Here is a 23,440-nt window from a genome sequence, read left to right as displayed (position 1 = left end):
GTATGCGCCACCACACCCAACTAATTTTTGTATTTTTTAGTCGACATGGGGTTTCTCCATTTTGGCCAGGCTGGTCTCAAACTCCTGGCTGCAAGTGATCCACCTGCCTCGGCCTCCCAAAGTCCTGAAATTACAGGCGTGAGCCACCCCTCCCAAACTCTTTTTTCTTTATTAGTCTAGCTAGTGGTCTATCTTACTAACTTTTCCAAAGAAACAATTCCTGGGTTCATTGATCTTTTGTATAGTTTTTTGCTTCTCAATTTCCTTCAGTTCAGCTCTGATTTGGGTTATTTCTGGTCTTCTGCTAGATTTGGGTTTGGTTTGCTGTTGCTTGTCTAGTTCCCCTAGTTGTGATATTAGGTTCTTAATTTAAGATCTAACTTTTTGATGTGGACGTTTAGTGCTATTAATATAAACTTCCCTCAACACTGCCTTAGCTATGTCCCTGGAGAGTCTGATATGCTGTATCTTTGTTCTCATTAGTTTCAAATATTTCTTGATTTCTGCCTCAATTTCATTATTTATCCAAAAGTCATTCAGGAGCAGAACAACCCAAATATCTATCAACAGAGGAATGGATAAACAAAATGTAGTTTGTATATACAGTGGAATATTATTCAGCCTTAAAAAGAAATGAAGTTTTGACACGTGATATGATATGGATGAACTTTGAAAAGATTAAGCTAAGTGAAATAAGCCAGACACAAAAGGACAAATATTATATGAGTACAATATTTGTACTTTGAAAAGATTAAGAGAACTTTGAAAAGATTAAGCTAAGAGAAATAAGCCAGACACAAAAGGACAAGTATTTTATGAATATTCATAAAGACATAAAGTAGAATAGAGGTTATCAGGGGCTGGGGTAGGGTAAAATGGTGATTTGTTGATTAATGGGTATAGAGTTTCTGTTTGTAATGATGAGGCTGGGGGCGGTGGCTCAAGCCCGTAATCCCAGCACTTTGGGAGGCAGAGACGGGCGGATCACCTGAGGTTCGGAGTTCGAGACCAGCCTGACCAACATGGAGAAACCCTGTCTCTACTAAAAAATACAAAATTAGCTAGGCATGGTGGCACATGCCTGTAATCCCAGCTACTCAGGAGGCTGAGGCAGGAGAATCGCTTGAACCCGGGAGGCAGAGGTTGTGGTGAGCCAAGATCACACCATTGCACTCCAGCCTGGGCAACAAGAGCAAAACTCCATCTCAAAAAAAAAAAAAAGTATTATAGGGGATAACTTATTTATCAATATCTGTATGCCAACAAATTAGATAACTTTTATTTATTTGTTTATTTTTGGAGACAGGGTCTCACTGTTGCCCAGGCTGGAGTGCAGTGGTGCAATCTCAGCTCACTGCAGCCTCTGTCTTCAAGGCTCAAGCAATCCATCTGCCTCAGCCTCCCAAGTAGCTGGGACTACAGGTCCCAGCTGGCTAAAAGTTAAATAGCTTAGCTGAGATAGACAGATGGCTAAAAAGCCACAACTACTGAAACTGGCTCAAGAAGAAAGGGACAATTTAAATAAATCTATAACAAACAGATTAAATTAATCATCAGAAAACTACCACGATGAAAATTCTAGGCCCAGGTAACTTCACTTGTGAATTCTACCAAACACTTAAATAGTAATTAATACCAATTCTTCACCAACTCTTCCAAAAATAAAAAGGTATAAAACACTTTCCAAATCATTCTATTATGCCAGTATTTCCCTCATACTAAACCCCAACAAGAATATCACTAGAAAACATCTGTGGAGTATAGATGTAAACATCCTGAACAAAATACTAGAAAAGTGAAACCAGCAACATATAAAAAGATTTATGCCTCATAGCCAAGTGGGATTTGTCCCAGAAATGCAAAGGTGGTTTAACATCTGAAGATCAATTAATGTAATACATGATACCAATAGAATAAAGGACAAAAAAACACAAGATTATCTCAATAGCTGTAGAAAAAAAGCATTTGATGAAATGTAACAATCTTTCATAATAAAAACATTCAACAAACTAGGAACAGAAAGGAACTTTCTCAACCTGATAAATGACATTTATGAAAAACCTACAGTTAACATTACACTTAATGGTAAAAGACTGAATATTTTCACTCTCAGATCAGGAATAAGACAAAGATATCTGCTCTCATCACTTCTATTCAATATTATACTAGAGGTTCTAACCAGGATAATTATAAGAAATAAAAACATCCAGATTGGAAAGGAAGAAATAAAATTATTTCTATTAGCAAATGCAATGATCTTGTATCTAGAAAATCCTAAGGAGCTTAATTTAAAAAGCCTTAAAACTAAGCTATGAGTTCTGTAAAGTTTCAGGATAAAAGATCAACATACAAATATCAATTGTGCCAGACGCAGTGGCTCACGCCTGTAATCCAAACACTTTGGCAGGCTGGGATGGGCAGATCATTTGAGGTCAGGAGTTCGAGACCAGCCTGACCAACATGGTGAAAGCCTGTCTCTACTAAAATACAAAAAGTAGCCGAGTGTGGTGGCAGGTGCCTGTAATCTCAGCTACTCGGGAGGCTGAGGCAGAAGAATCGCTTGAACCCAGGAGGCAGAGGTTGCAGTGAGCTGAGATCATGCCACTGCACTCCAGCCTGGGTGACAGAGTGAGACTCTGTGTCTCAAAAAAAAAAAAAAAAATCAATTGTATGTCTGTACATTTTTAGTGATCAATCTGAAAATGAAACTTAGAAGACAATTCCATTTATAATAGCTCAAGAAAAAGTGATACTAAGGAATAAATTTAACAAAGTGCAAAACTTGTATTTTGAAAACTATAAAACATTTTTGAAAAAAATTAAAGATGATCTAAGTAAATGGGATAACATCCCATGTCCACAGACTGGAGGGTTTAATATTGTTTAGATGGCAGTACCCCCAAGTTGACCTACAGATTCAATGCATTCATTACCAAAATTCCAGCTAACTTCTTTGCAGAAACTGGCAACCTGATCCTAAAATTCATCTAGAAATTCAAGGGATCTAGAATTAGCTAAAATGATCTGGAAAAACAAGAACAAAATTGACAGACTTACTCCTCCCAATTTCAAAACTATCTAGAAAGCTAAGTAATCAAGACAGTATGGTTTTGGCATAATGAACCTTACTGTCCTGGGAGTTCAGAAATAAACTTTCACATTTATGATGACTTGATTTTTGACAAGGGTGTCAAGACAACTCAATGGGGGAAAGAATAGTTTTCTCAACAAATGGTGCTGGGACAACTGATATTCATATGCACAAAATGAAGTTGGATTTTCTACTTCACTCCATATACAAAAATTAAACCCAAATAGATTAAGGACTTACGGGTAAGAGCTAAAACTATAAAACTCTTAGAGGATAACAGGCCGGGCACGGTGGCTCACACCTGTAATCTCAGCACTTTGGGAGGCCAAGGCGGGTGGATCACCTGAGGTCGGGAGTTTGAGACCAGCCTGGCCAACATGGTGAAACCCTGTCTTTAATAAAAATACAAAAATCAGCTCGGTGTGGTAACAGGTGTCTGTAATCCCAGCTACTCAGGAGGCTGAGGCAGGAGAATTGCTTGAACCCAGGAGACTGCAGTTAGCCAAGATCGCTCCATCGCACTCCAGCCTGGCAGACAAGAGCAAGACTTCGTCTCCAAAAAAAAAAAAAACAAAAAAAAACAAACAAAGCACTCTTAGAGGATAACATTAGGCACTGGTTTCTTAGATACAATGCTGAAAGCATAGGCAATGAAAGAAAAAAAGATAAACTGGATGCCATAAAAATTCAAAACTATTGGCAGGGCATGGTGGCTCAGGCTTTGTAATCCCAACACTTTGGGAGGCTGAGGAGGGTGGATCACCTGAGGTCCGGAGTTTGAGACCAGCCTGGCCAACATGGTGAAACCCTGTCTCTACTAATAATACAAAAGTTAGCCAGGCACGGTAGTGCACGCCTGTAATCCCAGCTACTCGGGAGGCTGAGGCAGGAGAATTGCTTGAACCCAGGAGGTGCAGGTTGCAGTGAGCCGAGATCGTGCCACTGCACTCCAGCCTGGGCGACAAGAGTGAAATTCTGTCTTCAAAACATAAAAATAAAAAAATTAAAAATTAAAAACTATTGTTCTCCAAAAGATACCATCAAGAAAATTAAAAAACAACCCACAAAATAGGGAGAAAAATCCCAAATCATTTCTTGGGTAAGGGGCTTGTATATAGAATATATAAAGAACTCTTATAACTCAATAATAAAAAGACAAACCATCCAAGTAAAAATGGGCAAAAATTTTGAATTTGTCCAAAAAAGATGTATAAATGGCCAATAAACCATGAAAAGATGCAACACCGTTAGCTGTCAAGGAGATGCAAACCAAATCCACAATGAGGTGGCATTTCACGCCCACTAGGATTGCTGCAATCCAAAAGATAAGGTGGCAAATATGTGAAGAAACTGGAACCCCACTATGCTACTGGTGGGAATGTAACATGTTGCAACCTCTTTGGAAAGCAGTCTGGTAATTTCTCAAAAGGTTAAACATAGGGTTATCATATGTATGGCCCAGCAATTCTATTCCTAGATATATACCCAAGAGAAATAAAATCTTAGTCCACACAAAAAGTCATACACAAGCTGGGCACGGTGGCTCATGCCTGTAATCCCAGCACTTTGGGAGGCCGAGGCCAGTGGATCATGAGGTCAGGAGTTCAAGACCAGCCTGGCCAACATGATGAAACCCCATGTCTACTAAAAATACAAAAATTAGCTGGGCATGGTGGTGCGTGCCTGTAATGCCAGCTACTCAGGAGGCTGAGGCAGGAGAACAGCTTGAACCAGGACCCGGGAGGCAGAGGTAGCAGTGAGCGAGATCGTGCCACTGCACTCCAGCCTGAGTTACAGAGTGAGACTCTGTCTCAAAAAAAAAAAAAAAAAAAGGTAGTCGTACACAAATGCTGTAGCAGCATTACTCATAAAAGCAAAAATGTGGACACAGCACAAACAACTGACAGAGGATTAAGTGAATAAAATGTGTTCTGTTGATACAATGGAATATTGTTTGGCAATAAAAAGAAATAATGTACTAATAATGCTATAACATGGATGTACCTTGAAAACATTATGCTAAGTGAAAGAAGCTAGCTTTAAAAGACCTCATATTAGGCCGGGCATGACTCACGCCTGTAATCCCAGAACTATGAGGGGCCAAGGCAGGTAGATCACCTAAGGTCAGGAGTTTGAGACCAACCTGGCCAACATGGTGAAACCCCATCTCTACTAAAAATACAAAAAATTAGCTGGGCGTGGTGGCGGGTGCTTGTCATCCCAGCTACTCAGGAGGCTGAGGTGGGAGAATCGCTTGAACCCAGGAGACAGAGGTTGCAGTGAGCCAAGATTGCACCATTGCACTCCAGCCTGGGCGATATAAGCAAAATTCCATCTAAAAAAAAAAAAAGTCATATTTCATGATTCCATTTAAAGGAAATATGTGGAATTATCAAATCTCTAGTGATAGAAAGTAGATTATTGTGTGCCCAGGGCTGGAAAGGTTAGGGGTAAATGGGAGTGACTGTTAATGAGTAGGGAGTTTTCTTTTCAAGTGTTGGATTTATTTTTTGCTTTTGTTTTTGCTTTATGTTTTGTTTTTTTCGTTGTTGTTATTTTTTCGTATAGACAGGGTCTCACTATGTTGCCCATGCTGGTCTCGAACTCCTGACCTCAAGCAATCCTCCCGCCTTGGCCTTGGAAAGTACTGGGATTACAGATGTGAGCCACTGCACCTGGCTAAAGTGTGGTAATGTAAAATTGTATGTGATGATGGTGGGACAACTCTGAAAACATACTAAAAACCATTGAATTGTATACTTCAAATGAGTGAATTGTATAGTATGTGAATTTTATCTCAATTGTCTTTTTCAAAAAATTATAAAAACCAATAAAAAATAAATCAATGAAATTTAGCACATTAACAGGTAAAATAGAAAAACATAATTCTCTCAATAGATGCACAAAAACAAAATTTAACACCCTTTTATGATTTTTTTTTTTTAAGACAGAGTCTCACTCTGTTGCCCAGGCTAGAGTGCAGTGGCACAATCTCGGCTCACTGCAACCTCTGCCTCCTGGGCTCAAGTGAATCCATGCCTCAACCTCCCAAGTAGCTGGGATTACAGGCGCACACCGCCATGCCCAGCTAATTTTGTGTGTGTGTGTGTGATGGAGTCTTGCTGTGTTGCCCAGGCTGGAGTGCAGTGGTGCGATCTCTGCTCACTGCAACCTTCGCCTCCTGGGTTCAAGAGATTCTCCTGCCTCAGCCCGCCAAGTAGCTGGGATTACAAACGCATGCCACCACGCCAGGCTAATTTTTTGTATTTTTAGTAGAGAGCGGGGTTCCACCATGTTAGCTAAGATGGTCTTGATTTCCTGACCTCGTGATCCGCCTGCCTTGGCCTCCCAAAGTGCTGAGATTACAGCATAAGCCACCACGCCCAGCTGATTTTTTAAAAGCAACGTTCATAGTCAACAAATAATTGAAGGAACTTTTTTTTTTTTTTTTTGAGACAGAGTCTCACTCTGTCACCCAGACTGGAGTGCAGTAGGGTGATTTCAGCTCACTGCAAAACAACCTCCACCTCCCGGGTTCAAGTGATTCTCCTGCCTCAGATCCCCAAGTAGCTGGAACTACAGGCACCTGCCACCATGCCCAGCTAATGTTTGTATTTTTAGTAGAGTCTGGGTCTCACCATGTTGGCCAGGCTGGTCTCAAACTCATGACCTCAGGTGATCCGCCTGCCTTGACCTCCCAAAGTGCAGGAATTACAGGTCTGAGCCACTGCTCCCGGCCAGTTTTTTAAAAGCAACATTCATAGTCAACAAATAATTGAAGGGAACTTTTGAGACCTGATAAAAGTTATCTACCAAAAACAAATTTAAATAAAACATACTTAATGGTAAAGCACCAAATGTTTTTACTCTAAGATTGGGAACAAAGCAAGAATGTTCACCTTCCCACTTTTCTTCCTTTTTCTGGAGGGCCTAGATGATGCAATAAAGTAAGAAGAAGAAAAAGAAAGGCTTACTGGTTGGAAAGAAATAAGTAAAACAGTCTTTATTTATAGGTCATGACTACATGTGTGGAAAATCCTAAAAAATGTACATTGTTAATCAATGAGTGATATTAACAGGATCATTTGATAGTCAATATACAAAAACCAACTGTATTTTTTATACTACCAGCAAATAATTAGAAAGTAAATATTAATATCATTTATAATAATATACAAAATAAAATTTTTAACCAATTCAAATGTATGTGCAAGATCTTTACACTAAAACTCTAAAATATTGAAATTTTTAAAAACCTCAGTAAATGGAGAGATATCTATGTTCATGAACTAGAAGACATAATATCAATGTTAAGATTCAGTACAATCACTATTGCAGTCTCAGAAGGATTTTTGAAATGGAATTTCTGATTCTAAAATGTACATGGAATACCAAAGGATCTAAAATGACCAAAATAATTCTGAAGAAGAATGAACTTGGAGGTTTTACACTGCCTGATTTTAAGACTTACTATAAAGCTACAGTAGTCAAGGCAGTGAGGAAAAACTCAAAAATGTATTCATACATTGGTGGATATTGATTTGGCCAATTGATTTCCAACAGAGATTAAAGGTAAAACTGAATGGAGAGAAGATATTCCTTCTAACAAATGGTTGTGGCACAACTGGGCATCCTTATGGGGACAAAAAATGAACCTTGACGCTTAACGTCACTAAACACACAAAACTGAATTCAAAATGGATTGTATACCTTAAATGTAAGTGCTAAAAGTAGAAAAATACTAGGAGAAAATCTTTACAACCTTGGGATAGGCAAACATTTCTTAGGGCACAAAAGCACAAACCATTAAAAATGATACTAAATTGACTTCATTGGAACTTAAAACTTCTTCCCATCTAAAGATAGCAAGCCACAGACTGTAGAAAAAATACATATATACATATATATGACAAATTATTCATTTCTAGAATATATAGAAAAATTTTGATAACAATAATAAGACAAATAACACAATTACCCAATAATACAAATAAACACAACCCAGTAAGACACATTGGCCATTACAGAAAAGATTTGAAGAAGCATTTCTTCAACTATCTTCAAATAAAATTTATAGAACATATATGTGTTAATAAGCACATGAAAGGATGTTCAATGTATTTAGTCATCAGGGAAATGGAAATTAAAATCATAATAGGATTAACTACTGACTCAATAAAATAGCTAAAATTTTAAGCCTGCCTATACCAGTAATAAGTTACAAGGTGGAGCAAGTGGAACCTTTATACATTACTGGTGGGATGTAAATGATACATCCATTTTGGAAAACAGTTTTGCATTCTCTTATAAAGTAAAACATATATTTACCATATGGCCTAGGAATCCCTCTCCTAGGTATTTACCCAAGAAAAGTGAAAATACACATCCATATAAAGACTTTTTTTTTCCACTTTGGGAGGCCGAGGTGGCTGGATCACTTGAGGTCAGGAGTTCGAGACCAGCCTGGCCAACATGCTGAAACCCCATCTCTACTTAAAAAACAAAAATTAGCTGTATCTTTTACATGAATGTCTATATCAGTTTTATTCACAATATTCAAAACCTGAAGACAAACCAAAAGTTCATCAACAAGTGAAAAGACAATCAAATTACGGTATATTCATATTAAATACAATGAAATAGGAGTCAGTAATAAAAAGAAATGAACTACTGATAGACCCAACAATGTGGATAAATCTCAAAAATATGCTGAGTGAAAGAAGCTAGACACAAAAAAGTACACTATATGATTCCAATTGCATGAAATTCTAGAACAGGCAAAATTAATACGGAAAGAAAACAGATCAGTATTTGCTTGGATTCAGGAATGGCGGAAGGATTGATTGAAACAGTACATGAACTTTTAGGGGTGATAGAAATATTCTGTGTCTTGATTTTGGTGGTTATTATGCAGATGTGTTTATTTGTCAAAATTTATTTTACTGTATGCTTAAAATGGGGCTTTATATTATATGTAAATTAATGAACTGTTTATTCTAAAAAGTAAATGTGTGTGTATAACATTTAAAGAACCCTAAAATAATTTTAATTATTTAAATAGGGAACACGATATCCTCAAAATAATTTTAGGCTTTCTCCCCTTTTGAAGAAACATACAACGCCTCTATTTGGACAAACTATAGTAGAACACATTTTTATAATAATGAGTGCTCCAATCCTTTAAAGAGATTCTAACCTTTGAGTTTGAGTCTCAGTTAGGAATAAATCCTTTTAAGTTCTACATGAGAAACACTCTCTTGAATTATGTAAAAAGAAAACACTGCTCACTTTCAGAATTTTTCACTGCCAGAAAGATTGCAGCTAAGAGGTTGCTCTTTTTGATAGAGAAAGGACACCTTCAAAAATTTCTCTACTTTCTATGGCTCGCGCCTGTAATCCCAGCACTTTGGGAGGCCGAGGCAGGTGGATCACTTGAGGCCAGGAGTTCGAGACCAGCCTGGCCGACATGACAAAACCCTGTCTCTACTGAAAATACAAAAATTAGCCAGGCGTGATGGTGCTCACCTGTAATTCCTGCGACTTAGGAGGCTGAGATGAGAAGATCTCTTGAACCCACAAGGCAGAGGTTGCAGTGAGCAGAGATTGTGCCACTGCCCTCCAGCATGGGCAACAGAGCTAGACACTCCATCTCAAAAAAAAAAAAAAAAGGCCGGGCACGGTGGCTCACGCCTGTAATCCCAGCACTTTGGGACGCCGAGGCAGGCAGATCACCTGAGGTCAGGAGTTCGAAACCATGGCCAACATGGCGAAACCCTGTCTCTACTAAAAATACAAAAATTAGCCGGGCGCGGTGGAGGGTGCCTGTAATCCGAGGTACTTGGGTGGCTGAGGCAGGAGAATCACTTGAACCTGGGAGCTGGAGGTTGCAGTGAGCCACAATCATGCCACTGGACTCCAGCCTGGGCGACAGAGTGAGACTCCATCTCAAAAAATAAAAAAAAAGGGTAAGGTAAAATACTAATTCTTAGTAAACTGAAAAGTTAAGTATGCATATCATAGTATCTAGAGTTACCACTAAATAAATAAAAAGAAGGAAAAAAGCTGTATGGAGAGATATCATCAAAAAGAAATCATAAATTAAATTGGAATAGTAGAAAATAGTCACATAATCCCAAAGAAGTCAGAAAAGAGGAAACAAGCATAAACCAGAGGGAACAAACAGAAAACAAGTAATAAAATGTTAAACCTAAATCGAGGCCAGGCGCGGTGGTTCACGCCTGTAATCCCAGCATTTTGAGAGACTGAGGTGGACAGATCACCTGAGATTGGGAGTGCAAGACCAGCCTGACCAACATGGAGAAACCCTATCTCCACTAAAAATACAAAATTAGCCATGCATGGTGCCACGTGCCTGTAATCTCAGTTACTTGGGAGGCTGAGGCAGGAGAATTGCTTGAAACCGGGAGGCAGAGGTTGCAGTGAGCCGAGATCGTGCCATTGCACTCCAGCCTGGGCAACAAGAGTGAAACTCCATCTCAAACAAAAACAAAAACACCTAAATCCAACCACATCCATAATTTTTAAAAATGCAAATGGTTTAAACACAGCAATTTGAAGTCAGAGATTACTGGCCGGGCGTGGTGGCTCACGCCCCTAATCCCGCCACTTTAGGAGCACTTTAGGAGCCCAGGAGTTCAACACCAGCCTGAGTAAGTAACATAATGAGACCCTGTCTCTACAAATAATAAAATAATAATAATGATGATAAAGAAATAAAATTAGCCAGCTGTGGTGGCTCACATCTGAGTAGTCCCAGCTACTCAGGAGTCTGAGGTGGGAAGATCACTTGAGTACAGGAAGTCAAGGCTGCAGTGAGCTGTGATCACACCACCACACTCCAGTCTGGGTGACAGAGCAAGACCCTGTCTCAACATATACAAATAAATAGAGATTATCAAAATGGATGTTAAATGAACCAAATACATGCTGTCTACGAGAAACTCAGTTCAAACACAATGATATAGGCAGCTTTAAAGTAAAAAGATGTGTGGCTCCTGCCTGTAATCTCAGCACTTTGGGAGGCCGAGGTGGGCGGATCACTTGAGGTCAGGAGTTTCAAGACCAGCCTGGCCAACATGGCAAAACCCTTTCTCTACAAAAAATACAAAAAATTACCCAGGTATGGTGCTGGGTAATTACAGGTGGTGTGCACCTGTAGTCCCCAGCTACTCGGAAGGCTGAGGCAGGAGTATTGCCTGAACCTGGGAGGCGGAGGTTGCTGTGAGCTGAGATCGTGCTGCTGCACTCCAGCCTGGGTGACAGAGCAAGACTCTGTCTGGAAAAAAATAAATAAATAAAACAAACTGTAACAAACTTAGAAGAGTTGAAATCATACGAAGTATGGCCTCTGACATAATGAAAGTAACCTGGAACTGAATAAGAGAAAGAAAAATCCCTCAAATGCTTAGAAATTAAACAACACACTTCTAAATTGTTCATGGATCAAAGAGGAAGTTCCAAGGGAAATTACAAATTATTTCAAATTGAGTGAAAATGAAAATAGAACATATCAAAATTTGTGGTATGCCCTTGAAATAGTGATTGGAGGGCAATTTATGCCATCAGATGCTTATATTAGAAAAAGAAAAAGGTCTTAAATCAATAGCCTGAGCTTCCACCCCAAGAAACTAGAAAAAGAAACTAGCAAAATAAACCTAACCAAGTGGAAGGAAGGAAACAAGGATCAGAGAAGAAATCAACAAAATTGAAAATAAACAAAAAAAGAAGAGCAAAAACGAACACTGGTCCTTTGAAACAGCAATAAAATTAATGAACTTCTGGAAAGACTGACAAAAAAGATAAAACACAAATTACCCATATTAGGAATAAGGGAAGGATATCCCTCCATATCCCACAGACATTAAAAGGCACTATAAGGAAATACTATGTACAACTATATCCACATAACTTCAGGCACGGCAGGAGGAAGCGATTACACAAAGGGGCATGAGGACACTTTGGGAATGAGGGATATGTTCATTTTCATGATTATGGTGATGGTTTTACAGATGTATACCCACATCTGCAAACCTGGGCAGCATAAGCCAGGCAATGAGAATACCTGGAAAAAAGTTCAAAGCCTGAGTCCTGGGTACTCCTTCATGTAAGGCACAGGAAGACAAGGAAGATCCATTTGTCAAACTATACACTTGAAATATGTACAGTTTATGATCTGTAAAGCATACCTCAATTAAGCTATTTTTTATTTTTGTTTTTATTTTATGTTATTTGAGACAGTCTCATTCTGTCTTCCAGGCTGGAGTGCATTGACCAGATCTCAGTTCACTGCAGCCCCCATCTCCCGGGTTCAAGTGATTCTCCTGCCTCAGCCTCCCAAGTAGCTGGGACTACAGGTATGTGCCACCAAGCCCGGCTAATTTTTGTAGTTTTAGTAGAGATGGGATTTCACCCTGTTGGCCAGGCTGGTCTCAAACTCCCGACCTCAAGTGATCCGCCCTCCTCAGCCTCCCAATGTGTTGGAAATACAGGCCTGAGACACCTCGCCCGGCCCAATTAAGCTATTTTTTAGAAAAACCGTTATGAAGCAGTACACTATTCCTTGTAGGTGGTTACGGCGTCCATTACCTACCATCAAAACTGTTCTTACCGGCTGGGCGCAGTGGCTCACGCCTGTAATCCCAGCACTTAGGGAGGCCAAGGCTGGTGGATCACAAGGTCAGCAGATGGAGACCATCCTGGCTAACACAGTGAAACCCCATCTCTACTAAAAATACAAAAAATTAGCTGAGTGTGGTGGCACGTGCCTGTGGTCCCAGCTACTTGGGAGGCTGAGGCAGGAGGATCACTTGAACCCAGGAGGCAGAGGTGGTTGCAGTGATCCAAGGTCACACCACTGCACTCCAGCCTGGGCGACAGAGCGAGACTCAGTCTCTAAAAAAAAAAAAAAAAAAAAAAAAAAGCTGTCCTTACCCTTGTACAATAAGCTTTTATTATTTTTCCGCTATTGTCTTTCCTCAAGTCACAGTGTGTCCCTAACTAACATTTCTACTGTGTGCAATGAAATATTGATATTTTTATCCACATATCTCATCTTCTATACACTGAATTATAAAACCAGAAGATTTTAGTGTCTTCTGCTGCTCGATTCACTTAAGTAGAGGATAGTTTTTATCATCTAGTGTCATCAATGATAGTACACTAAATTATTCAGAAATATGTTCACCAGCAGAGTTCCTAAAAATACACAAATCAAAAGCTAGTTTGGGCCTCAAGGAGAATCCACTGCCTTCATTAATGCTACAGACTCAAGAACTGTACCCTCAATGATCCCAGTGGGGTGGTGAAACCCAGGTGAAGTTCGCTCAATGTGCAGCACATCTCAGTAATCAAAGGAATGCAGACGTGGAACACATTATAGCATGTAATTACAAGCTGGAACTCTCTCGGGCGCACTGAGCTTGGGCACCGTAAGATGTATCTCTTTGCTGTCATTTGTTGTTAAGCAGGGATATACAATTTGTATGTCCTAACAGCCTGGCAATAGGCTCTTCTTCATTGCAAGTACAGAACAACATGCACTGACCAACTCCACCACAAACCCATTTTCTTTTCTTTTTCTTTTTTTTTTCTTTTCTTTTTCTTTTTCTTTTCTTTTTTTCTTTTGAGACAGAGTCTCACACTGTTGCCCGGGCTGGAGTGCAGTGGCGCGATCTTGGCTCACTGCAACCTCTGCCTCCCAGGTTCAAGCAATTTTCCTGCCTCAGCCTCCCAAGTAGCTTGGGAGGCGCCTGCCACCACGCCCAGTTAATTTTTTGTATTTTTAGTAGAGACAGCGTTTCACCATGTTGGCCAGGCTGGTCTCGAATTCCTGACCTCGTGATTTGCCTGACTCAGCCTCCCAAAGTGCTGGGATTATAGGCATGAGCCACCGTGCCTGGCCTGTTCAGATTTTTAAAAGAGGCTGGGCTTGGTGGCCCACACCTGTAATCCCAGCACTTTGGGAGGCTAAAGTGAGAGGATCTCATGAGCCGAGGAGTTCAAGACCAACCTGGGCAACATAGTAAGACCCCATCACTATAAAAAACAATTTTTTAAAAATAGTCTGGCATGGTGGTGCATGCCTGTTGTCCTGGCTAGTTGGGAGGCTGAGGTGGGAGGATCACTTGAGGCCAGCAGTTTGAGGCTGCAGTGAGCTATGATTGCACCACTGCATTCCCAGCCTGGGTGACAGAGTGAGCAACGCTGTCTCAAAAAAAAAAAAAAAAAAAAAAAAAAAGAGTGTAGATGAGGAAGATTCAACAAAACAGAATGAGGAGTAGGTAATGAAGTAAGAGAATAGTGATGTCCTTGAAGCCAAGAAAAGATAGAACTTTATGAAGGAGAAAATGAACAACTTTGTGAGCTGCTGCCAAGAGTTCTAGGAAGATGAGAACTGAAAATTAACCATGAGATTAAGAAATATGCAGATCTTGTTTATTCTACCAGCTGTACAGAGATATAACATATCTCATTTACAGAGGAGAATTGAGTGTTTTCAGTATATTTAAAGAGTATTACCACCATCACCACCATCCATTTTAGAACATTTTAATAATCTCATCCATGCCGTAGCATGTATCAGTAGTTCCTCCCTTTTATGGCTGAATACTATTCCATGGTATGGTTTTATCACATTGGATATATCACATTTCATTCATTTCTCCATTCAGCAGTTAATGGACATTTGGATTGTTCTCATTATTTAGCTATTATGAATAATAATATGCTACTATGAAAATTCCTGTACAAGGCCAGACGCAGTGGCTCATGCCTGTAATCCCAGCACTTTGGAAGGCCGAGGCAGGTGGATCATGAGGTCAGGAGTTCAAGACCAGCCTGGCCAAGATGTTGAAACCCCGTCTCTACTAAAAATACAAAAAAAATTAGCCGGGCACAGTGGCAGGTGCCTGTAATCTCAGGTACTTGGGAGGCTGAGGCAAGAGAATCACTTGAACCCAGGGGGAAGGAGGTTGCAGTGAGCTGAGATCGCACCACTGCACTCCACCCTGGGTGACAGAGTGAGACTCTGTCTCAACAAAATAAATAAATAAATAATAAATAATAAAAATTCCTGTACGAGCTTTTATGTAGACATTCCATTTCTCTTGGGTGCATACCTAGGAGTGAAATTGGTGGGTCAAATGGTAACTATGGAAACTTTTAAAGGAGTGCCTGTTTTCCACAATGGCATTTTCCATTCCCACCAGCGTATGTGAGTGGTTCCAATTTCTCCACATTCTCCCTAACTCTTTTTACCTGATGTCTTCATTATAGCCATGCCAGTGGGTGTGAAGTGGCGTTTGATTGTGGCTTTGATTTGCATTTCCCTGATGACTAATGAGGTAGAGCATCTTTTCGTGTGCTTTTTGGCCACATGTATGTATTCTTTGGAGAAATACCTCCAGATCCTTTGCCCATTTTTTATTTAGATTGTATGTCTTTTTAGTATTGAGTTGTAAGAGCTCTTTATGTAGTCTATATACAAGTTGCTTATTAGATATGTGATTTGTGAAAATTTTATTGCATTCCATGGGTTGTCTTTCACTTTCTCAATAGTGTATTTTGAAGTGCAAATGTTTTCTATTTTGCTGATGTCCAATTTCTCTATTTTTTCTTTGACTTCTCTTGCTTTCACTGTCATATCTCAGAAGCTGTCACTAAATCCAGGGTCATTATTTCTATGTTTACTTTTAAGAGGTTTGTATTTTGGGCTTCTACATTTAATATTTCAATCTGTTTTGACTTAATTTTTGTATATGGTGTGAGGTAAGGGTCCAACTTCATTCTTTTGCATGTGGCTATTCAGTTGTCCCAGTACCATTTGTTGAAAAGATTCTTCCTTCCTTCCTTCCTTCCTTCCTTCCTTCCTTCTTTCCTTCCTTCCTTCCTTTCTTCCCTCCTTCCTTTCCTTCTTCCTTTCTTTCTTTCTTTCCTTCTTCCTTTCTTCCTTTCTTTCTTTCCTTCTTTCCTCACTCTCTCACCCAGGCTGGAATGCAGTGGTGCAATCTCAGCTCACTGCAACCTCCAACTCCTAGGTTCAAGCGATTCTCCTGCCTCAGCCTCCTGAGTAGCTGGGACTAAAGGCATGCACCACCATGCTTGGCTAATTTTTGTATTTTTTGTACAGACAAGGTTTCACCATGTAGCCCAGGCTGGTATTCTTTCTTTACCAAATGGTCTTGGTACCCTTGTCAAAATCAACTGGCCATAGATACAAAGATGAAACATGGAGATTTTTGGTGATCTGAACAATAGCAGTTTTTATGAAATGATGGAGACAAAAATTTAATGGAAATGGATTCATGGCAGAATGGGAATAGAGGAATTGGAAATAGTGAGTAGAAACAAGTTTATTGAGGAGTTTGCTAGCAAAAGCAGCTGGGGGATGGAGCCATAACAGGGGGTTAGGAGTTCAGCTCTTAGCTAAAGACCTCTATGTGATCTTTCAAACTTGATCATAGGCAATTACACAGGCTTTTCCTAGCAGGCCTCACAGGGAAGGCTGCCCTTTCCACGCCAGACTTGATGCACAGTCAGTGCATGACAGTCCTGAAGGGTGCTGTGGTCAAGGACTCAGGTCCCATGGGCAGGCCTTGCTCTCACACATCTGCATTCCTAGTCCAGGTGCCTCCATTTGAAATCTCTTTGGGGTCTCTGAATGAGGCCTTCCTCAGATGCCTCTTTTTATCATGAAGAGAAGAAGGAATCTTGCTTTTCTCTACTTGGACTTGGTTATTTTCCACCCTTAACCCTTCCCCTGATATCTGACCCTCTGCACACTGTTCCATGAGGGAAAACAGAGCAGATGGGAGTGGACATTCCCTCCAAGCGAGCCCCTTGCTTAAGGTATGGTGTTAGATGATTGAAGGCATGACCAGGAGCAGTGGCTTATGCCTGTAATCCCAGCACTTTGGGAGGCTGAGGCAGGTGGATTGCTTGAGGCCAGGAATTCAAGACCAGACTGGCCAACGTGGTGAAACCCCATCTCTACTAAAAACAAAACTGGCTGGGCGTGGTGGTGCATGCCTGTGATTCCAGCTACTCAGGAGGCTGAGGCAGAAGAATCACTTGAACTGGGGAGATGGAGGTTGCAATGAGCCAAAATTTTGCCACTGCACTCCAGCCTGGGTGATAGAGTGAGACCCTGTCTCAAAAAAAAAAAAAAAAAAAGATTGAAGGCTTGACTGGTGCTTTCATTTTGGCTTGTTGTTTTAATCATGACTCTAACACTAGTTGGAGAGCTCTGGAGAGCCGCACTGAGCCCCCGACAGAGGGTGTCTTGTTTGGTTGTTTGTTTTTCTATGGGCGGCATTACCAGCAACATCATGTACTGATGAGAATGGGCCAATAGAGAAGAGCTAATGAAATAGAAAAGAGAGAGAGGGCAGCTGGAGGCAGAAGGCATGGTGGATAGTGTGCCTTTGCCGGGATCCCCTCTCCGGGCCAGTGCACCCAGCCCCTGGCTCCTGGCAGGGAAGGTTCACAGCTGCGTCACTTACTGAGAAGGCCTCAACCACGGAGAACTGCCTTGCCCAAGGGTATTCCCCTCCCAGTAGGTGACCCATGGCCAATACCAGGGTCACAAAAGAATGATCTCCAGCCCAGCTCCAGAGCACCCTATAGAATTGCCTGAAGCTTTAGTTGCACTTGCATTTTGGATCAGTTTCTCCTGCTCAGTCCTTTCTTCCTCAGCTGCCTACACGTGCCTCTCGACAGCCTTTCTGTATGCAACACTCTACCTCTGTTTCCAGGGAATATCTAAGAAAATTGGGGTGGTCCTGGGAAGCAGACTCTAAGATGGGACTTTGGAGCTGGATCCCTGCTGGCAAGCTGGCAGTAGGGACCCCATCACTAGTGTTGGGCGGAGTATGGACAGATCTGGGGTGCTGCAGCAGTTCAGGGACTGACTTTCACCTGGAGTGGCCTGGGATCCTCTGGCTTATTCTCCAGCTCCTTCGGCGTGTGCTCTCTCCTCTCCCTTGTCAGGCCCATGGCATCCTCAGTTGGACTTTGCTGGGACATGACCTATTACTGGTCTGTAATCAGCATTGTATCTTTTGAGCTCTTGACAAGTCCCTGATGATAGGATGAGGATGGGGGGCAGGTCAGCAGAGGCTGGAAGACTTGCTGGAGAGCTGGCCTCACACTCTCTTCCCCTCTTCTCCCGACGTCATCCATCTCTCAGTTGACACTCCCGCCAAGGACTTTGAATTCACCCCCTCTTTCCCCTCACCTGACCACCCAAGCACCTCCAGGCTCACCCTTCCTAAACTCTGCACTAAAGGCAGGAGGGACCCCATCATTTAGAGATTATTATTGGCTCCCCACTGTCCTCAGGATAAGCCGAACTCATCGCATGGCCTTTTAGGATATGGGCCCTCCCCAGCTTCATCCCCTAAAGAGAATGGGAAAGGGCCAATTGGGGTGCACAGGCCCAAACCCAGGTCTCTGAGGAAATCCCCCCTGAATACCACTGCAGATGACCATGGCCCAGCCCGCAACATACAAATGTGAGCTCTGTGATAGGAAGGACTCTTTTGGAAAAAAAAAAAAAAGAATTTACACGGGCATAGGATGCACTGACTGTTGCAGTATCTCTGGTGCTAGAGACTGAGAGAGACATGGAAGCTATTTCTAAGTTTCTGATTATTGCTAAGCACCATGGGTTCATAGAGAAGAAACAGCAACAGGCTCAGGACAGTTGGTATCACCAGTTCCAAAGGCCTCCTAGGCAGAGTTTAAGGAAGTCTTAACCTGTAGCTGAAGAGTAGGCAGAGAGGAGGACCTGGCTCAGAGCTGAATCTTCACAATAGCAGAGGCTCGGAGAAGGTTGAATTCTCAGCCTCAGCAGGTCTCTGGGCAGGATCAGGGCCTAATAGGAAAGGAGTGTGACCCTGAGACTTGAGATGGGAATACTGGATGAATACAATTAAGAAGCTTGAATCTACTGGGCTTGCAAAAGTGGGCCGTTTCTTCTTGTTAAAAAAAATAGTATTCTCTACTTGCTTAAAGATGTTGCAGAAGCCTTAAATGAGGTAGATGCTTTGCAAGATGAAGGTTGCAACCCTCAGGATCACCCTCTCTTCCTCTCCTGGCAACAAGACCAGTAACAGGTCAAGTAAGTCCCAGCAAAGCCCAACTGAGGCTGCCCTGGGCCTGACAAGGGAAGAAAGAGAGCACACGCCAAAGGAGCTGCAGAATCTGGCTGAGTCCTGCTGTCAGGAGCTAGAATATGCATGAGATGGAATCCCAAGGTGCTGGATCCAGAGCAGCTGAACGTAAAGCTGGATAAGTGAGCATTTATCGGTCTGGGAGCACTCCCTTGTTATAAGCATTTAACACCCTGGCAGGTGTTAAGACACCACGAAGATGGCTCTTGGGAGCCTGAAGGTGATGGGCCACACTCAAGAAAGGGCCTGTCACACAAAGGCAGAACACCCACAAGCTGACTGTGTGCCACAGGAGAGCCCGGAAGGCCAAAGTGATGAAGAAAGGACTAGTGAGAGGGGCCCCAAAATTGTGGAGAGTTCTATAGTGACTGTTCCCTGCAGGCCAGGGCTGATGAAAGGGGATACTGTTCACAACTGGGCTCCCTGCCAGGCACAGTGGCTCGTGCCTGTAATCCCAGCATTTTGGGAGGCCGAGGCAGGAGGATTGTTTGAGGCCAGGAGTTTGAGACCAGCCTGGGAAACATAGTGAGACCCTGTCTCTATAAGAAATTTCAAAATTAGGTGGGCATGGTGATGCACGCCTGTTGTCCCAGCTACTACAGAGGCTGAGGTAGGAGGATGGCTTAAGCCCAGGAGGTTGAGGCTGTGGTGAGCTATGATTATGCCATTGTACTCCAGCCTGGGTGACAGAGCAAAACCATGTCTAAAAATAAGAATAAATAAATAAAAACCAACAACTGGGTTCTCTGACATAGCAATGAGGATTCTAACCTTCCAAAATGATGGAGGCCGAGTAGCAGCCACTAGAATCAAGGCAGGCACAATTATCTCAATGAACACAAGGTTGGAAAATGGCAGCGAGGAGGAGTTCCTCGCACAGAGAGCAAAGAATAGGGCTTACAGGACATAATCCTTAAAAGTCAAAGATGGTTAGGAGGCTAAAGGTAGCCACTGCAGTAAGTCACGATCCCTTGTTTGTTTCTGGACCCGAGCCTATTTTCAGGTCCAGAACTTACTGAATGAGAAGTCTGTGGCTGCAGAAACATGACAAATGTATTTAGCAGTGATTCCCCAGTCCATCTGCAAAGAACTATGGCTGCTTACATGGGTAACCATGCCTAGGTGAAAGGGGAATACCTAAATTTTTGAGGATTATTGGATAGAGTCTGGATTGACACTGAAACCTGGGATTTGAAGCATCATCATGCCTTCCCTGCTAAACTGGGGGTGGCTAGGGCCGTGTGGTCCATGGGTCCCGACCTAGGTCCAGCTTGCAGACCTGCCCAGTGGTCATTCCTCTGGTCATGGATGTACAATAAGACTGGACACACTCTTTTTTTTTTTTTTTTGAGACGGACTCTCACTGTGTCACCCACACTGGAGTGCAGTGGTGTGATCTCAGCTCACTGCAAGCTCCGCCTCCCGGGTTCACGCCATTCTCCTGCCTCAGCCTCCCAAGTAGCTGGGACTATAGGTGCCCGCCACCATGCCCAGCTAATTTTTTGTATTTTTGGTAGAGACGGGGTTTCACCATGTTAGCTGGGATGGTCTTGATCTCCTGACCTCGTGATCAGCCCGCCTCGGCCTCCCAAAGCGCTGGCATTACAGGCGTGAGCCACCGCACCCGGCCGACTGGACACACTCTTTAGCTGGCAAAATCCCCACCTGCAAAGTGAGAATTATTGCAGCAGGAAGGCCAAGTGGAAACCTCTGAACTCCTTTCTCTCACAGGAACAACAGTGAATTGACTGGGCGCAGTGGCTCACGCACGTAATCCTAGCACTTTGGGAGGCCTATGTGGGCAGATGATTTGAGGTCAGGAGTTCAAAACCAGCCTGGCCAACATGGTGAAACCCCGTCTCTACTAAAAACACAAAAAAATTAGCCAAGCATGATGGCGGGTGCCTGTAATCCCAGCTATTTGGGAGGCTGAGGTAGAAGAATTGCTTGAACCCAGGAGGCTGAGATTGCAGTGAGCCAAGATCGCACCAATGCACTCCAGCCTGGGTGACAGAGCGAGACTCCATCTCAAAAAAAAAAAAGAAAAAAGGAATGACGGTGAATCAAAAACAATACCTAGAACGCAATGGCACCCTCAGATCCTTAAAGAATGAATGGCTAGTGGTCTGTGTCATATCCCCATTTCTTCCACCAGTCTGGCCCCTGCAGAAGCCAGGGGGATCACAGCAGGTGATGGGAGACTGCAGCAGTCTTAACTAAGGGGCAGCCCCAGCAGCAGCTGCTGTGCCCGTGTGGCAGCTTTACTACAGCGCATTAGCACTGCTGCTGGCACAAGGCGTATGACCATCCAGCTGGCAAATGTGTTCTTTCCCATCCCTCCCAAAAAAAAAAGGATGAGAAGCAGTTTCCATTCACATGGGACACGAAACAGTATACATTTCAGTCTTCCCTCGGGACTACATTAGCTCCCTGCCTTCTGTCACATTACACTTGAAAGGGACCCGGACCATCTGGACATTCCACAGAATAAGACATTGGTCCTCTATGTTGATGACCTAGTGCTAATTGGACCTGCGGAGGAAGAGATGGCAAGTTCATTAGAGGCCTTGATAAAACATATGCCATTTGCAGGGTGAACAGTGAGCTCTGTGCAGGTTTAGGAGCCTGTGACATCAGGGTAATGCTTAGGGGTCCAGAGGGCTGAAGTATGCAGGGATATCCCCTCCCCACCCCCACTAAGAAGATGCATAGCACATGGTGATTTGGTTTGGCTGTGTCTCCATCCAAATTTCATCTTGCATTGTAGCTCCCATAATTCCCATGTGTTGTGGGAGGGACCCAGTGGGAGATAATTGAATCATGGGGGCAGTTTCCCCCATACAGTTCTCATGGTAGTGAACAAGTCTCACAAGATCTGATGGTTTTAAAGGGGTTTCCCCTTTCACTTGGTTCTCATTATCCCTTGCCTGCCACCATGTAAGACGTGCCTTTGCTCCTCCTTCGCCTTCTGCCATGATTGTGAGGCCTCCCCAGCCATGTGAAACTGAGTCAATTAAACCTCTTTTTCCTTATAAATTACCCAGTCTCAGGTATGTCTTTATTATAAGCAGCCTGAGAACAGACTAATACACATGGCAAGTCCTTCCAGGTTCTGGAGGTAGCAAATTCCACACTTGGGAATGCTGTCCAGCCCACTGACTGGGTGATGTGGAAGGCTGCCAGATGGGACCCAGAGCAGGAAGGGCCCTGCTGCAGGTCCTGGCTTCTGTGCAAGCAGTCATATTGCAGACCTTATATACTAGAGGGACCTGTGGTGGGAAAAGATGCTGTAGGGAGTTTGTGGTAAGCCCAGTAGGAGACTCACAATGTAGCCTCCTCTGGTTTGGGAACAAGGCTATGCAGCATTTCACATAAAGCAGCTCCCATCGCACAAGTGGTTCGCGAGAGTTGGTGTGTCTGACCACAGGACATCAAGTAACCCTGTGGGCGGAGACGCTTATCATGACCTGCATTGGCCAAATCCACCAGGTCATAGTTTGGGAACTCTATCCTCCCCAAGAGCGCTCCAGCAAGCCCATCCTAGATTGGAACCCATGCCAGGCCAGAGAGTACAAGTAAACTGCATGAGCTGGTAAGAATGAGGAGGATCGCCGGCCACAGTGGCTCATGCCTGTAATCCCAGCACTTTGGGAGGCTGAGACAGGCAGATCACTTGAGGTCAGGAGTTCAAGACCAGCCTGGCCAGCATGATGAAACCCCATCTCTACTAAAAATACAAAAAAAAATGAGCCGGGCATGGTGGTGCACGCCTGTAATCCCAGCTACTCAGAAGGCTGGGGCCGGAGAATCGCTTGGACCCTGGAGGCAGAGGCTGCAGTGAGTCAGGGTCGTGCCACTGCACACCAGCCTAGGTGACAGAGCGAAACTCCATCTCAAAAAAAAAAAAAGTTAATTAAGAATGAGGAGGATGAGGAGGTTTTGGGATGTGAGCAGACAAGATTAAGGAGAAATAGGCATTTAGGAGAACGGGAAAGAGAATGGATTAGGGAAATGTAGGACTTCTAGGCAGCACCAAGAGCACACTTGAAGTTTATAGCAATTTGTAACAAGCATGTGAAAAAAAGCTCAACACCACTGATCATTAGAGAAAGGCAAATCAAAACCACAGTGACATACCATCTCTCACCAGTCAGAGTGA

General features: G+C 42.7%; 1 protein-coding gene and 1 long non-coding RNA gene across 13 annotated transcripts in view; one reads left to right on the top strand and one right to left on the bottom strand.

Moving 5' to 3' along the window:
* Positions 1 to 23,440, top strand: part of LOC106635162 (uncharacterized) — an 85,270-nt gene that overhangs the window by 2,622 nt on the left and 59,208 nt on the right. For 2 of the 3 annotated variants that reach the window (XR_010113171.1, XR_010113170.1), the window contains one exon: positions 5,660 to 23,440. This exon is cut by the window's right edge and continues 22,906 nt beyond it. This is a non-coding gene — a long non-coding RNA (uncharacterized LOC106635162). Of the gene's footprint in view, positions 1 to 6 lie in introns of those variants that run through there. The other variant, XR_004664584.4, reaches the window with a different exon arrangement.
* Positions 1 to 23,440, bottom strand: part of CCNY (cyclin Y) — a 330,334-nt gene that overhangs the window by 280,592 nt on the left and 26,302 nt on the right. The window lies entirely within an intron of this gene.

Source organism: Pan paniscus, chromosome 8 (genome assembly GCF_029289425.2).
Source record: "Pan paniscus chromosome 8, NHGRI_mPanPan1-v2.0_pri, whole genome shotgun sequence".
Taxonomy (NCBI): Eukaryota; Metazoa; Chordata; class Mammalia; order Primates; family Hominidae; genus Pan; species Pan paniscus.
The sequence above is the reverse complement of the archived record's forward strand: the minus strand, read 5'-3'. Positions and strand labels throughout refer to the sequence as shown.